This window comes from Ranitomeya imitator, chromosome 1 (genome assembly GCF_032444005.1).
Source record: "Ranitomeya imitator isolate aRanImi1 chromosome 1, aRanImi1.pri, whole genome shotgun sequence".
NCBI lineage: Eukaryota > Metazoa > Chordata > Amphibia > Anura > Dendrobatidae > Ranitomeya > Ranitomeya imitator.
The window spans coordinates 121,088,663-121,104,634 of NC_091282.1; the positions used below are offsets into that span (position 1 = coordinate 121,088,663).

At 40.8% G+C, this 15,972-nt stretch overlaps 1 protein-coding gene across 1 annotated transcript in view; it reads left to right on the plus strand.

Moving 5' to 3' along the window:
* The first annotated feature begins 266 nt into the window (after positions 1-266).
* Positions 267-15,972, plus strand: part of GCNT4 (glucosaminyl (N-acetyl) transferase 4) — a 71,702-nt gene continuing 55,996 nt past the window's right edge. The window contains exon 1 of the mRNA XM_069750299.1: positions 267-403. The gene's annotated coding sequence lies outside the window, so the exon portion shown is untranslated. The remainder of the gene's footprint in view (positions 404-15,972) is intronic.

Genomic DNA, 15,972 nt, shown 5'->3' on the forward strand with positions numbered 1-15,972 from the left:
ACAGGTATTTGCATATAGCAGTACGGTGGGCCCCTAGAGTCAATTCCTCCTGAGCCCCAGTCCGAAGCTGAGTGCACAGTTAGTATAAAGCCTCCAGTATAAATAAAGAAGTGAGAACATGTTATCATCTCAGTGCATTGCAGACCTCATTTAATTTTTCTGTTTTCAGCGAAATTGTGGCACACGGCAGACTGTCCACTTCCTTGTGCTGCTAGAGGAGGAGCATACCCCATTTCTTTTCACGTCACACAGCCCCTTCTCATCATACACCTCTGACAGTCTCCTTCCTGTCCTGTCACATACAGTGCAGACTGGTAGCAACAGAAGCCTGAAATGCTTTCCTTTGCCACAGGCAGTAATAGTAGCCAAGTGGCTGTCAGTCTCTGACTGTCGCTACATTACGGTAAGTGAATATCTTTCTGATACTTTTTCTGCATCCTCAGGATGGGACACCTCTCTAATACTGGGCTCTGGGTGCCCCTGTGTATCCTGCTCCTGTGATGTCCTATCAGATTTCCTAAAATACTGCACTATTTTGGGTTTTGTTCCATAGAATGTCTTGTAGACTGCTGCACACTCGTGATTCGGGTTGGTCAGATGTTGTATACTTTTGTATGATGCTTTTGTGTTTGCGGCAGCACAAGACTATATTTTTACCAGATAGGGGTAATAGGATGATGTAGGATGAGGTTTATATATTGCAGCGGACTTATGCGTTTCTGTGTGTAGGATACATTATATCCCTGATCTGGGGTCATATTATATGAAATATAAGCAACATATAGAATTTATTACGTCGCTAGAGAAAGCTGTATCCTCATATATTGCATCGATATTAGGGTTTATTATATGGTGTATGCTAATGGATTGGATTATGTTGACTTTGATGAACACTGCGTAATGGTGAATTGTGCAGAAGTATTTGATATTTGTTGATGGTTTGAGCTTCTAGAACTAATGCTTTCTTTGATTGGGAAAGTATATCGGGATGAAATTATATAATCCTATAAATGATATGTTTTCTTTTCATAGAATGCTGTATAGTTCTATGTCTGGGTCATTATAGTTTTGGGAGAGCGCTACTAGTCTGTTATTTATAAGTCAGGGTTAATTATTCTTGACTCTGGTGAGATAGAGCTGCTGCAAGAATGCTGTATACTTGTGCTGTATTTGTGTTAAGTAATTCTCCATAAACTGCTATTATTATAGCTCTGGTATTAATAATGCAGCGCAGTTTGGCAGCGACAGCCGGAGATATTCCTAATTTAGAATCTTTTCTGAGTTTTACTGATATAAAGCAGAATGTCACAGTGGTGCTGCTTGTGTGAACCGTCGTGTCATGATGGGGCCATGTGCCACTGGGAGCTTACTGCTCAATTACATCAGAATCATTCCTGCTTAGTTTCTTTGTTATTCGGCTGTCCACTGGAACTCATGGTGGTGTCAGGGGTGAATAACCCAACAATAACTTTGCACTGTTTATGTCTGTTTCACAACCATCACGTGAAATACACATAAAGTTAACTTATATTCATTAGTGTGGTACACCAAAGTGTTGAGGACCAACATTCTGAACTTCTGCTAGAATAGACGCAATGAAAGTTTAGAACAGAAGAAACAAGGTGAAGAGGAAGACCAGCAACCGGATGCCTTGATACTAGCTAGATAACAGTGGAGAAGACCCTGGTGGACCTATCCAGGCTTGCACAAGATCATACTAAGAAGAAATGTCCAGCTTCACCGAATCCGTAAAAAATAATTTTCTTTATTCACAAACTATAAACATGGAGGATACAGACTTCAGCACGAACCATATGGGTGTGAATCTCAACGCGTTTCTGGAGACTAAGCTCCCTTAATCATGACAATCATGTCATGATTAAGGGAGCTTAGTCTCCAGAAACGCGTTGAGATTCACACCCATATGGTTCGTGCTGAAGTCTGTATCCTCCATGTTTATAGTTTGTGAATAAAGAAAATTATTTTTTACGGATTCGGTGAAGCTGGACATTTCTTCTTTTTTTCATTCTACACGCCTGGACACAGCGGGTCCGTGCTCCCGAAGATTGGCTTATGCGTCACGGGTGAGCTGGCTTATTTTTCCTCTTTACAAGATCATACTTCCTACAGATTGTTCATCCATCAAGTCGCCATGGCTCGAGATCGAGCCAAAAAAATTAGAAAATGCGACCCCTTTAACACTTTGTTGCACCGTCATTTACCCATTTCTGTACATTGTTATAACTGTCATTATACTGTCACTGATTCAGATTATCTTGACTGTTACTTGTATTTTTACTGCCACAAGTCTTAAGACCCCCTCACATATTACATCAAAGGCAGCCAAAGCTGCTCATTTTGGTGTGACCAGTTGACCTTCTAATGTAAATAGGGGCCTATTGACTCTCACCCAAAAGATGACATCAGTGGAAAAAAGGATCGTTATGTGAAAACTTCAATACCCAAATTAGTTTCAGTTTTCAGGAAAGGTCAGCCGCTGTAAAAGGAGTCTGGTAGTGATTTCCTCCTCTCTTTCCGTTGAAAACACGTGAACGCTTGGTGATATCGATGGGTTTGGCAGACAATCAACTTTCAGGCGAGATGTCGATTCGGCATATTCAATTTTCAACTAATGATCTCTTTTTCTCCCAGAGTTAAGCTGCCAGCAGACATGTATGTTGGCAACTTTCTCATTCAGAACACAGGAGCGCTCAGGCAAGCGAGCGCTCCTGTGTCTGCGAAAGATGGCTGAGGTGACTGTTGGCTGAACATTCGGCAAAAGAATCATCAAACAGCCATCAAGTGGCCGACTTTATCCATTGAAATCAGATGAATGCTCTGAGTCATTTGTGTAGGCCAACAGCTCTCTAAGATGTATGGACACATCATTGATTACAACTACAGCATCCACTGAATGGTTACTACCACCAACATTGTTTCAGTCCCGTGATTCTTGTCTTAAGTGTTTAATCCCTGAAAACCTAAAAAATTGCTTCCATGCTAAAATTCAATATTTACATCTTCAGCTTCAGCTTTAATCTTTCCAGTATCAAAATTTGTGAGATCACAACAGTTACACGTTATAGACTGGCTGGTGCTATTGCCTATCTGTTTGGAGTAGAAGGGGCCAAATTCATTACAAAGTGCACACCACTTAATGAATTCAGCGCCTCTTCAGAGTGCCATGCTCCACACCAGAAATGCTATTCCAGTCCTGGAGTTAAATTTCTAGAGTACAAAACGCCATCACTACTGAAAAATTTGACTGGTGGACTTAGTCACGCCCTTGTCCTGCTCCGGCTCCTCCCTAGCTTTGCTTATTTTGGCTGAGCTGATTCAAACTGGTGTGAAAACACCAAAAGTCACAACATTTTTGGTCAACTTCCCATTGCACAAAAAATTCTGCTAAAGCTTTTACGCCAGTCAACTGGTAGATGTTAAATTCTCAAATTCTCACACAGTCACCTTCTACATCCCAGTGATCTTACATAGGTTCAAAAAAGACAAATGTTGATCAAGTTCAACCTTTCTCCACTAATTATAAATTCTTTACCACTAAAATATCTATAACCGACTGTAGTGATATCGGCATCATAACCACTGTATGTAAATTGCCCCTCTGGGTATAAGAAACTGTCCATTAAGTGGACTTACAATCCAGCATGAGCCAAACCTTTTCATTCTTTTACTTCTTTAAAGTTTTTATTGAACTTTTCTACTTTTTTTTAACCCCTTTCTGACCTCGGATGGGATAGTACGTCCGAGGTCAGATCCAATGCTTTGATGTGAGCCAGCATCAAAGCCGGGACATGTCAGCTGTTTTGAACAGCTGACATGTGCCCGCAATAGTGACAGGTGGAATCGCGATCCACCCGCTGCTATTAACTAGTTAAATGCCGCTGTCAAACGCTGACAGCGGCATTTAACTACCGCTTCCGGCCATCGGGCCAGAAATGAGCACATCGCCGACAACCCCGTCACATAATCGGGGGTCTCCTTGAGACCTCTATGGTTGTTGATGCCAGCTTGCTGTGAGCTCCACCCTGTCGGTTTAAAAAATATGAAAAAAATAACAAAATATAAAAGTTTAAATCACCACCCTTTCGCCCCATTCAAAATAAAACAATAAAAAAAATCAAATATACACATATTTGGTATCGCCGAGTTCAGAATCGCCCGATCTATCAATAAAAAAAGGATTAACCTGATCGCTAAACGGCGTAGCGAGAGAAAAATTCGAAACGCCCAAATTACTTTTTTTGGTTGCTGCGACATTGCATTAAAATGCAATAACAGGCGATCAAAAGAACGTATCTGCACCAAAATGGTATTTAAAAACATCAGCTCGGCATGCAAAAAATAAGCCCTCACCCAACCCCAGATCACGAAAAATGGAGATGCTACGGGTAACAGAAAATGGCGCAATTTTATTATTTTTTTTAGCAAAGTTTGGAATTTTTTTCACCACTTAGACAAAAAAGAACCTAGACATATTTGGTGTCTATGAACTCGTAATGACTGGGAGAATCAAAATGACAGGTCAGTTTTAGCATTTAGTTAACCTAGCTAAAAAGCCAAACAAAAAACAAGTGTGGGATTGCACTTTTTTTTGCAATTTCACTGCACTTGGAATTTTTTTTCCCATGTTCTAATACAGTACACGACATGGTAAAACCAATTATGTAATTCAAAAGTAAAATTTGTCCCACAAAAAATAAGCCCTCACATGGCCATATTGATGGAAAAATAAGAGGAGAGCGAAAAAACGAACACGGAAAAACGGAAAATCCCAAGGTCATGAAAGGGTTAATCAGATTAGGCGAAATAACTATATATGATCTACTGTATATATATGATCTACATATGATCTAATGAGTACTTTAAACTTGTATTAGGTCATAATACACAGCCCACACAGAACGGTAAGTTCTGTAGGGCCATATACGCCTTGGATTCTGTATGAATTAATGTTTTTCGATGTTATCCGGCTGTTCTCTCTGTGCACCTCTGTACAGCCTGTGTGCATGTCATGGCCAATTACCTGAAGCATGACCTGGGATGCTCCCTAGGATACCGTTTAGTCTTACCACTATCATTGGTAAGGATGTTCATACACTGTGTAGTAATAATATTGCTTTATCAGTAGTGTACATAGCTTCTGTGCATCTGTTTATTGCTTCTGTATGGCTTTGTAATATTATCCAACTAGCAATAATACTGATAGAAAATATCCTAGCATATGTAGGAAATTGGAGGCCTAAGAGGTCAGCAGAGTCCTATAATAAAGGGGTTGTCCAGTCAAAACCAATAAGTCTGTAGTCACTCTGCACGATAAGTCTGCATCCACTCTGTGGGGATTTTCAGATTTGCAATAATACATACCCTCCGTTCCGGGGTCTGAAAACAGTGTGCTTGCACTGTCGGTCTAAGTCTGCAGACTTATCGGTTTTGACCGGACAACCCCTTTAAGGCTCTTTATCATTTTTATAATGTACAGAGATTTAACATGGCATGAATGCACTAATTTTCTGGATCAAACTTTAATTTATTCTTTTTGCTCAGGTAATAGGATTTATCCTAAACATGGGGTATGAAATAACAATACTGTTATAATTAAAGATTTCAGGAGTACAGAAGGGGTTAAGAGATGAAAATACTTATATTCTAAAAGTATTTCACTTATTAGAAATCCCTGCTGAGTTTTGGAATAGCAAAGCTTTCGCCCCTGCCAGGAGACTTAGGCTGCAGAACATCATGGCGCATGGGACGCTCGTATTCATGAGTCCCTGAGCTCTATGCTTTTTTCCTGATGCTGGCCTGTCATCTACTGTGTACCTGCTGTCTAGTGCACTTTTATGGCTATTCACACAGGCAGGAGAGTGTAACAACAGGTTACGTCTGTGCTGCACATGTATTTGATATATTCTAATGGATTTATATGATGTTTCTTGGCATGTGCGTTCCTTCCAAGCACTTAGTCCGCTAGATAAAAGAAATTCTAGCCGGAACATAGCGATCATTGTTTTTCTGTAGTAATTATTTTACTGTAGTCCACACATCTTACTTTAGAGATGTAATTATAAGTGACACTTCACTACATTATTATTGTCACATTTCATTCTAGGGATGCATGGGATACTCACCACACATGGGGATATGAACACACACACAAAATGTGCCACACACTACCACGTGCTTGAACACATGTACCACCCTCAGCACACATTTCACCACATAAAAGTCGAAACACTAAAGTCACCGCCCAAAACTCACCACATGCAAAACTAGGCTCACGCGAAACTCGCCACATGTGCAAAACTCACCTCATGGAAAATTCGCCACATGCAAAACTTGCACACGTGGAAAAATTGCCACCTGCACAAAAGTTGCAACACATGAAAAAGTTGCCTCACACAAAACATGCACATACTCAAAACGCGCCACACATAAAACTCGCCATGCGCAAAACTTGCTGCACACAACTTGCTACACTAACCTGTCACATGCAACTCGACACACAAAAAGTTGCTACACACATGTTGCCACAGAAAACTCATCTCACAAAAGTCGCTACATGCATGTCGCCACATGCAACTCAACACACACAACTTGACACATGAAACTCGCCCTAAAACACACACAAGGCTGGTATTATCCTTCAAAAATAAAAATCTGATTAATAAGCAGACAAACTACAAGAGAAACAAATGTACCATATAGGAAATACGGTAGCTGTCAGTCACATGACCTGTCTATTATGTGTATGTGTGAGCTAATATATACTGCCAGGGGGGAGGGCTTCCTGTTGGCTGGGGATTTATCAGGATGCCAATTTAGCTTACAAATACTGGGGTAAAAATACTGACCAAATAACGTGTGAACGCGGTCTAATACAGGAGGAGATGACATACAGATATATACTATATACAGGGGAGATGACACACAGATATATACTATATACAAGAGAGATGACACACAGGTATATACTATATACAGGAGGAGATGACACACAGGTATATACTTTATACAGGAGGAGATGACACACAGGTATATACTATATACAGGAGGAGATGACATAGAGGTATATACGATATACAGGAGGAGATGACACACTGGTATATACTATATACAGGGGAGATGACATACAGGTACATACTATAGACAGGGGAGATGACACAGGTATATACTATATACAGGGGAGATGACACACAGGTATATACTATATACAGGAGGAGATGACACACAGGTATATACTATATACAGGGGAGATGACACACAGGTATATACTATATACAGGAGGAGATGACACACAGGTATATACTATATACAGGAGGAGATGACACACAGGTATATACTATATACAGGGGAGATGACACACGTATATAATGTAAACAGGAGGAGATGACACAGATATATACTATATACAGGAGCAGATGACACACAGGTATACACTATATACAGGAGGAGATGACACACAGGTATATACTATATACAGGAGGAGATGACATACAGGTACATACTATATACAGGAGGAGATGACACACAGGTATATACTATATACAGGAGCAGATGACACACACGTATATACTATATACAGGAGGAGATGACTTACAGGTATATACTATATACAGGAGGAGATGACATACAGGTATATACTATATAAAAGTGGAGATGACACATAGGTATATAGAGGAGGAGATGACATACAGCAGGTATATACTATATACAGGGGAGATGACATAGAGGTATATACTATATACAGGAGATGACATACAGGTATATACTATATACAGGAGGAGATGACATACAGGTATATACTATATACAGGAGGAGATGACACATAGGTATATACAAGAGGAGATGACATACAGCAGGTATATACTATTTACAGGGGAGATGACATACAGCAGGTATATACTATTTACAGGGGAGATGACATACAGGTATATATTATATACAGGAGATGACATACAGGTGTATACTATATATAAGGGAGATGACAAACATGTATATACTGAGGGGAAAATGAGAGGTGTGACGTGAAAATGAAAAGGTGTGACTGCAAAATGAGAGGAGTGAGGGAAAATAGTGGAGTGTTTGGAAAATGACAGTTGTGAGGTTGAAATGACAAGTGTTAGGGGGGAATGAGAGGAGTGAGGGGGAAAATGAGAGGTGTAAGGGAGAAAATGAGAGATGTGAGGGGGAAAATGAGAGGCGTGATGGGAAAATAAGAGAAGTGAGGTGCTATAACTAACCACAGATATTTACTATGCCCAGGCAACGCCAGGCTCTTCAGCTAGTAAATATATAAATAGGCTTCATAAAAAATGTTTCCGTGACCACTAAGTCAATACATGCAGACGAAGTGATAACAGATAGTTCTGCCTGCTGCACAGCGGACTGCCTTTTGACGATGCACAGGCTTTTTTTTACATACTTTTAGGTAAACAAGAAGCAAAAGGAAAGATGAATACGTTCATCTGTGTACTGAGAGAGAGGATTGGGTCCAGTATATTGCGACTTTAAAAATATTTTCTGCCACCAGGTTCTTCAGTACAGTTTGCATAAATGATTTGAAAGCTATATTGCACCCTATGAGGCTGGTGAACTTACTTTGAAAATCAATACCAGATTGGCTGTATAATGCTGACATTAAAGTAATAATTTTATTAGTTCAACTAAAGAATTAGCGAGGGCTCTTATTATTTCTTTCACCCCAATTCTTTGGAGTGATTTGCATTATTTTGTATTTTTTGTGCCATTTTGTTTAATTGGAACTTACAAAGTTCAGATTTTTGTCATCAAAAGTGGAAAGTTTTTCTTTGTTAGATGTTTTTAGATACATTTAGGTCTTGAAACTTATTAAAAATGTCACAAAAGGTGTTATAAGAGGGTGGGTGACATGTATGACTAGGCTAAAAAATGTTTCTAAGGGCAGTCTCACACGTCCAGATAATTCCGGTACCGGAAAAATCAGTACCGGAATTATCCGTGTCCGTGTGCCCGTGCGTCTCTGTGGCACATCAGTGTGGCAAACGTGCAGCACACGTGTGCCGCCCATGTGCCGACTGGGTACCACACGCACCGTGCAGGAGACAGCGCTAGAGATAAGCGCTGTCCCCTGCATCTGGTGCTGAAGCCGCCATTCATATCTTCTCTGCAGCAGCGTTTGCTGTAGGAAGATATGAAAAATCCTTTTTTTTGTTTTTTGTTTCTCGTGTTTAAAATAAAGATCCCTGTAACCCCCCCCCTTCCCCCTCCTGTGCGCCCACCCGCTGTTATTAAAATACTCACCCGGCTCCCTCGCAGTGTCCTGTCCTCGCCGCACCTTCTCCTGTATGAGCGGTCACGTGGGGCCGCCGATTACAGTCATGAATATGCGGCTCCACCTCCAATAGAGGTGGAGCTGCATATTCATTTCTGTAATGGGCAGCCCCACGTGACCGCATACAGGAGAAGCTGCGGCCAGGACAGGACACTGCGAGGGAGCCGAGTGAGTATTTTAATGACAGCGGGCGGGCGCACAGGGGGTGGGAGGGGGTGGTGACAGGGATCTTTATTTTAAACACGAGAAACAAAAAAAAAGGATTTTTCATATCTTCTCTACAGCGAACGCTGCTGGAGAGAAGATATGAGTCGCGGCTTCAGCACAATGTGGGGGGGACAGCGCTTAATGTAGTGCTGTCTCCTGCACGGCACACGGACTGCACACGGACAACGGACTTTAATGGGTCCGTGTGATCCGTGCGCTCCCACGAGCACTGACATGTCTCCGTGTTTTGCACACGGACACACGGTCCGTGAAAACACGCTGACATGTGCAGAGACACATTGATTTCAATGTGTCTACGTGAGTCAGTGTCTCCGGTACGTGAGGAGCCACTGACGTGTGAAACCGGCCTAAACGAACATCAGCCTTATGTCTGGAAAAAAGCATTCTTATATAGTAAAACATCTGATATAGTCAGATCTGTTGTGTATTAATATGCTTAATGTTTCCCCCATATTCTGAAAGGAGTTGTTTATAAGTTTACAATCTCATATGAGAGCCTTATATCATTACAATGTTTAGTTTTTTTTAAAGGGGAATTTGTTAAAATGATACATTCTCATCCATCCCCCCAACTATTTATACGATAATGTTGTTCTCAGAAAAATAATGTCTTCAATTAATTTTATCTGCAAAAGAGGCTTAAAGGGAACCTGTCACCCCCAAAATCGAAGATGAGCTAAGCCCACCGGCATCAGGGGCATTTTGTAATGCTGTAGATATGCCCCCGATGTATCCTGAAAGATGAGAAAAAGAGGTTAGATTATACTCACCCAGGGGCGGTCACCTTCGATTTTGGGGGTGACAGGTTCCCTTTAAGTGCTCTGGACATGTGAAAGCACTTCCCAAACCTGTGTCACCTTGGCTTTATTCCTCACCTTCTTCGGCTTGACTGACAGCTCAGTGGCTTGTCACACACCCAGAGCACTTAAGCACCATTTGCATATGAATAAAAACAGCAATTAATCAGTCAGGTAGCAAAAAATTGTATCATTAAACTTGTGGATGACATTATCTCTCAGAGAGCAAAATTTCCAATAAACAGTTTAAATGGAATTTTGTGTAATATACAGCTCTGGCAAAAATTAAGAGACCACTGCAAAATGTTCAGTTTGTTTGATTTTTCTCTTTATAGGTATATTTTTGAGTAAAATGTAAATTGTTCTTTTAGGGTATGTGCACACGTTGCGGTTTTTACTGCAGATCTGCAGCGTTTTTGATGCTGCGGATCCGCAGAAGTTTTCCATGCGGTGTACAGTACCATGTTAACCTATGGAAAACAAAACCGCTGTGCACATGCTGCGGAAAAAAATGCGCGGAAACGCTGCGGTTTATTTTCCACAGCATGTTAATTCTTTCAAGAAAAGAGGAGGGGGGAGAGGAAAAGTTAGGAGCTTGACACGCTGAGATATGCATCTGTAAGCCGTTGCAAATGAATGTAACTGGTGGGTGCAGTACCTGCTGGTGATTTCAGCTGAAGTAGAAGAAAGGAAAAGGGAATATCCAGCACGTCCATCCAGTGTAAGTAAAATATCCAAAATTTATTGAAGCATTTTAAAAAACAATATTAAAAAAGAGAGAGGGAGACTCTCTCTGCCTGACGCGTTTCTGGCGCACCACGGCGCCCTTAGTCATAGGAACTAATACCATATAGATGAACAGGTTTATATATAGCAAGGAACCAATCACAGACATAGCAATCAATTGCATTGAAAAAGGCTGCAGCTAAACACACATAACAAGACTTTTTTCTCCTATTTCAAATACACTGAAATTGCATAAATATATACTTTATCTTGCGGCAATTTAAAGTATATATTTATGCAATTTCAGTGTATTTGAAATAGGAGAAAAAAGTCTTGTTATGTGTGTTTAGCTGCAGCCTTTTTCAATGCAATTGATTGCTATGTCTGTGATTGGTTCCTTGCTATATATAAACCTGTTCATCTATATGGTATTAGTTCCTATGACTAAGGGCGCCGTGGTGTGCCAGAAACGCGTCAGGCAGAGAGAGTCTCCCTCTCTCTTTTTTAATATTGTTTTTTAAAATGCTTCAATAAATTTTGGATATTTTACTTACACTGGATGGACGTGCTGGATATTCCCTTTTCCTTTCTTCTCATGTCAATTCTTTGCGTGGAATCCGCAGCGGTTTAACACCTGCTCCATATTAAAAAACCGCAGGTGTAAAACCGCAGTAGAATCCACACAAAAACCGTGGGAAATCTGCAGAAAATCCGCAATAAATCCGCAGGAAAAACGCAGTGATTTTGCCCTGCGGATTTATCAAAATCAGTTCGGAAAAATCCGCACACCAGGACGCAGCGTAGGCACATACCCTAAGTCTACAAACTTCTGACAACATGTCTCCAAATTTCCAAGCAATAAATTTTTTTTTCCGAAAAGGAGAAATGGTCAAAATTAAAAAAACAAACAAACTCTGCTTTCAGACCTCAAATAATGCAAAGAAAACAAGTTCATAATCATTTAGAAACAACAATACTAATGTTTTAACTCGGGAAGAGATCAGAAATCAATATTTTGTGGAATAACCATGATTTTTAATCACAGCTTTTATGGGTCTTGGCATGCTTGCCACCAGTCGTTCACACTGCTTCTAGCGCAAAAATTTAAGCAAGTTCTTCTTTGTTTGATGGCTTGTGAATATCCATCATCCTCTTGATCACATTCCAGAGGTTTTCAATGGGGTTTATTTCTGGAGATTGGGCTGACCATAGTAACATAGTAACATAGTTAGTAAGGCCGAAAAAAGACATTTGTCCATCCAGTTCAGCCTATATTCCATCATAATAAATACCCATATCTACGTCCTTCTACAGAACCTAATAATTGTATGATACAATATTGTTCTGCTCCAGGAAGACATCCAGGCCTCTCTTGAACCCCTCGACTGAGTTCGCCATCACCACCTCCTCAGGCAAGCAATTCCAGATTCTCACTGCCCTAACAGTAAAGAATCCTCTTCTATGTTGGTGGAAAAACCTTCTCTCCTCCAGACGCAAAGAATGCCCCCTTGTGCCCGTCACCTTCCTTGGTATAAACAGATCCTCAGCGAGATATTTGTATTGTCCCCTTATATACTTATACATGGTTATTAGATCGCCCCTCAGTCGTCTTTTTTCTAGACTAAATAATCCTAATTTCGCTAATCTATCTGGGTATTGTAGTTCTCCCATCCCCTTTATTAATTTTGTTGCCCTCCTTTGTACTCTCTCTAGTTCCATTATATCCTTCCTGAGCACCGGTGCCCAAAACTGGACACAGTACTCCATGTGCGGTCTAACTAGGGATTTGTACAGAGGCAGTATAATGCTCTCATCATGTGTATCCAGACCTCTTTTAATGCACCCCATGATCCTGTTTGCCTTGGCAGCTGCTGCCTGGCACTGGCTGCTCCAGGTAAGTTTATCATTAACTAGGATCCCCAAGTCCTTCTCCCTGTCAGATTTACCCAGTGGTTTCCCGTTCAGTGTGTAATGGTGACATTGATTCCCTCTTCCCATGTGTATAACCTTACATTTATCATTGTTAAACCTCATCTGCCACCTTTCAGCCCAAGTTTCCAACTTATCCAGATCCATCTGTAGCAGAATACTATCTTCTCTTGTATTAACTGCTTTACATAGTTTTGTATCATCTGCAAATATCGATATTTTACTGTGTAAACCTTCTACCAGATCATTAATGAATATGTTGAAGAGAACAGGTCCCAATACCGACCCCTGCGGTACCCCACTGGCCACAGCGACCCAGTTAGAGACTATACCATTTATAACCACCCTCTGCTTTCTATCACTAAGCCAGTTACTAACCCATTTACACACATTTTCCCCCAGACCAAGCATTCTCATTTTGTGTACCAACCTCTTGTGCGGCACGGTATCAAACGCTTTGGAAAAATCGAGATATACCACGTCCAATGACTCACCGTGGTCCAGTCTATAGCTTACCTCTTCATAAAAACTGATTAGATTGGTTTGACAGGAGCGATTTCTCATAAACCCATGCTGATATGGAGTTAAACAGTTATTCTCATTGAGATAATCCAGAATAACATCCCTCAGAAACCCTTCAAATATTTTACCAACAATAGAGGTTAGACTTACTGGCCTATAATTTCCAGGTTCACTTTTAGAGCCCTTTTTGAATATTGGCACCACATTTGCTATGCGCCAGTCCTGCGGAACAGATCCTGTCGCTATAGAGTCACTAAAAATAAGAAATAATGGTTTATCTATTACATTACTTAGTTCTCTTAGTACTCGTGGGTGTATGCCATCCGGACCCGGAGATTTATCTATTTTAATCTTATTTAGCCGGTTTCGCACCTCTTCTTGGGTTAGATTGGTGACCCTTAATATAGGGTTTTCATTGTTTCTTGGGATTTCACCTAGCATTTCATTTTCCACCGTGAATACCGTGGAGAAGAAGGTGTTTAATATGTTAGTTTTTTCCTCGTCATCTACAACCATTCTTTCCTCACTATTTTTTAAGGGGCCTACATTTTCAGTTTTTATTCTTTTACTATTGATATAGTTGAAGAACAGTTTGGGATTAGTTTTACTCTCCTTAGCAATGTGCTTCTCTGTTTCCTTTTTGGCAGCTTTAATTAGTTTTTTAGATAAAGTATTTTTCTCCCTATAGTTTTTTAGAGCTTCAATGGTGCCATCCTGCTTTAGTAGTGCAAATGCTTTCTTTTTACTGTTAATTGCCTGTCTTACTTCTTTGTTTAGCCACATTGGGTTTTTCCTATTTCTAGTCCTTTTATTCCCACAAGGTATAAACCGCTTACACTGCCTATTTAGGATGTTCTTAAACATTTCCCATTTATTATCTGTATTCTCATTTCTGAGGATATTGTCCCAGTCTACCAGATTAAGGGCATCTCTAAGCTGTTCAAACTTTGCCTTCCTAAAGTTCAATGTTTGTGTGACTCCCTGACAAGTCCCCCTAGTGAAAGACAGGTGAAACTGTACAATATTGTGGTCGCTATTTCCTAGATGCCCGACCACCTGCAGATTTGTTATTCTGTCAGGTCTATTAGATAGTATTAGGTCTAAAAGTGCTGCTCCTCTGGTTGGATTCTGCACCAATTGTGAAAGATAATTTTTCTTGGTTATTAGCAGAAACCTGTTGCCTTTATGGGTTTCACAGGTTTCTGTTTCCCAGTTAATATCCGGGTAGTTAAAGTCCCCCATAACCAGGACCTCATTATGGGTTGCAGATTCATCTATCTGCTTTAGAAGTAGACTTTCCATGGTTTCTGTTATATTTGGGGGTTTGTAACAGACCCCAATGAGAATTTTGTTACCATTTTTCCCTCCATGAATTTCAACCCATATGGACTCGACATCCTCATTCCCTTCGCTAATATCCTCCCTTAAAGTGGACTTTAGACAAGACTTTACATAGAGACAAACCCCTCCTCCTCTCCGATTTTTACGATCCTTTCTAAACAGACTGTAACCCTGTAAGTTAACTGCCCAGTCATAGCTTTCATCTAACCATGTCTCGGTTATTCCCACTATGTCAAAGTTACCTGTAGATATTTCTGCTTCTAGTTCTTCCATCTTGTTTGTCAGGCTTCTGGCGTTTGCGAGCATGCAGTTTAGAGGATTTTGTTTTGTTCCAATCTCCTCACTGTGGATTGTTTTAGAAATGTTCTTACCTCCCTTCTGAGTATGTTTTCCTGGGTCGTCTTTGTTCGAGTCTAATGTTTTTCTTCCCGTCCCCTCTTCTTCTAGTTTAACGCCCTCCTGATGAGTGTAGCGAGTCTTCTGGCGAATGTGTGTTTCCCAGGTTTGTTGAGGTGTAGTCCGTCTCTGGCGAGGAGTCCATCATACCAGTAATTCACACCGTGGTCCAGGAATCCAAATCCTTGTTGTCTGCACCATCGTCTTAGCCAGTTGTTTGCATCAAGGATCCTGTTCCATCTCCTGGTGCCATGCCCGTCTACTGGAAGGATAGAAGAAAAAACTACCTGTGCATCCAGTTCCTTTACTTTCTTCCCCAACTCTTCAAAGTCCTTGCAGATTGTCGGTAGGTCCTTCCTTGCCGTGTCATTGGTGCCAACATGTATCAGAAGAAATGGGTGGACGTCCTTGGAGCTGAAGAGCTTTGGTATCCTATCGGTCACATCCTTGATCATCGCACCTGGAAGGCAGCATACTTCTCTTGCAGTTATGTCCGGTCTGCAGATGGCTGCTTCTGTGCCTCTCAGTAGTGAGTCTCCCACCACCACCACTCTTCGTTGACCATGACAGGGTTTTGATGTGGTGGTCTCTTAATTTTTGCCAGGGCTGTATGTACTGGTTAAAAAGTTTAGACACTCTCGTTAATTTAATATTTTTTATTGCTCTTATTTGAATGTACATATTCCACATTCAGACTGAAGGCAGCAA